Raw genomic sequence first — 1541 nt, 5'->3', positions numbered from 1 at the left:
AAAATAAGGTAATATACCTTTAATGTAATTCTAATGCATCTTTAATATATGAACAAGATAACACTACAAAAACTTGTGATTGTATAAATGCAATACCTAGTTCTAATCCAGAGAATGCAATTATAAATAATTTGGTAAACTATATAAGTTATTTTTATGTATTAACTTAAAGCTTTTAACTACATAAAATTATTGATTATCAGATGTACGTTTATTAATACGTGTACTGAAATCATCATTAGACATAGAACTATGAGTGAAGCTACGTTTAGTAGTAGCAGATGCAGAAGACATAGAATAATCTTCGTTTTCTAATTTGGTTTTTAATATTTGTTGCATTCTCAATTCACTAGATAGATTAGTACGACAATCATTTATTGCAGAAACAGCTTTTTGATGTTCCATTTGTCATAGGTGTTCCTCACCTCTTTCTATGAAAAAAGCTCTTTTAGGTACAATTTGATCCAAATCATATTTAGCAGCGTCATATTGTTCCCCAAAGTACTGTACTTTTTCTTCTATTTTAGTAAGTCTTTGCTGTAATTTTAAACGATCATCTGTAATTAAAGCACCAGAACTACCAGCTGGTGTAGAGCTACCTATACCTGGATCATTAGGAGCTTGCATAGTACTAATATACCCAACTGGGTTAGTACCACCACAAGAATGCATTCGGAAAGTATTTTCTTTAAGTCATTCATTAATTACAAAACGACTACCACCTAAAGAGCAAAAGTAACTAAAGCTAACAGTTCAATTATCTAGATTAGTAAAAACGTCATATTCTAAATAATTTAAAAGAATAAGTCTTAATATATAGCCCATCGCAGCAGTAGTTATACTACTAATAAACCCTATAAGAAAATTTTTATTGATAGATAGTTTACGGTTTAAACTATTTTGTTTATTTTTGAATATGTTTAACATAGAATATTGTTATGAATTATTGGTATAAATTAGGGCAAAGCAATGAAAGTTATAAGTTTAATTAATATTGTACATCCTTACTACATTACTATGAATTTTTATGTTTATTATGGTTAAATTTAACCATTTTCCCTTTAAGATAGGTGTGTAATTATGAAAAATAAGTTGAAAATAAGTGAATCGAACACTTAACCTGCCGCGTGTAAAATGGATGCTCTACCAATGGAGCTAATTTCTTTTTTTATGGGGGGGGGGGCTTTAAGCAAAAGTTTATTTTACTCTTCTCCCCCCACCCTTAATTGCTGTATAAATTGTAGACTGCAATTAACCAGTTACTTCATAAGATGTATATACTGGGATATGTTATACTATCTGGTAAGGTGTTACCTTTCATAACATGTTAATTGTACAAGACAATTATTTTAATAAAATCTATCTAGTCCCCTCTCCGAAGGTCTTTGACCCTTGGGGAGCGGAAAAGGCCCGCCGTTCCGGCGGGTCTAGAGTTATTAGATGGGTTTTATCCAACTATTGTTCTTGTAATCAAGATAAGAATTTCTCTAAGGAAACTGATTCTACAACAATTGGCATACTCGAATGAAGGATACCACAAA

General features: G+C 30.9%; 1 non-coding gene across 1 annotated transcript; it reads right to left on the bottom strand.

The window, feature by feature from the left end:
• Positions 1 to 1088: 1088 nt before the first annotated feature.
• J4E78_011078 lies at positions 1089 to 1165 on the bottom strand. The gene has a single exon. It is a non-coding gene; the product is annotated as a tRNA-Val (tRNA).
• Between the last annotated feature and the right edge of the window lie 376 nt (positions 1166 to 1541).

The sequence above is a fragment of the Alternaria triticimaculans genome (genome assembly GCF_023758025.1).
Source record: "Alternaria triticimaculans strain BMP 0046 chromosome Unknown scaffold_89, whole genome shotgun sequence".
Taxonomy (NCBI): Eukaryota; Fungi; Ascomycota; class Dothideomycetes; order Pleosporales; family Pleosporaceae; genus Alternaria; species Alternaria triticimaculans.
Note: the sequence above shows the minus strand (reverse complement) of the source record. Positions and strands in the feature narration are given on the sequence as shown.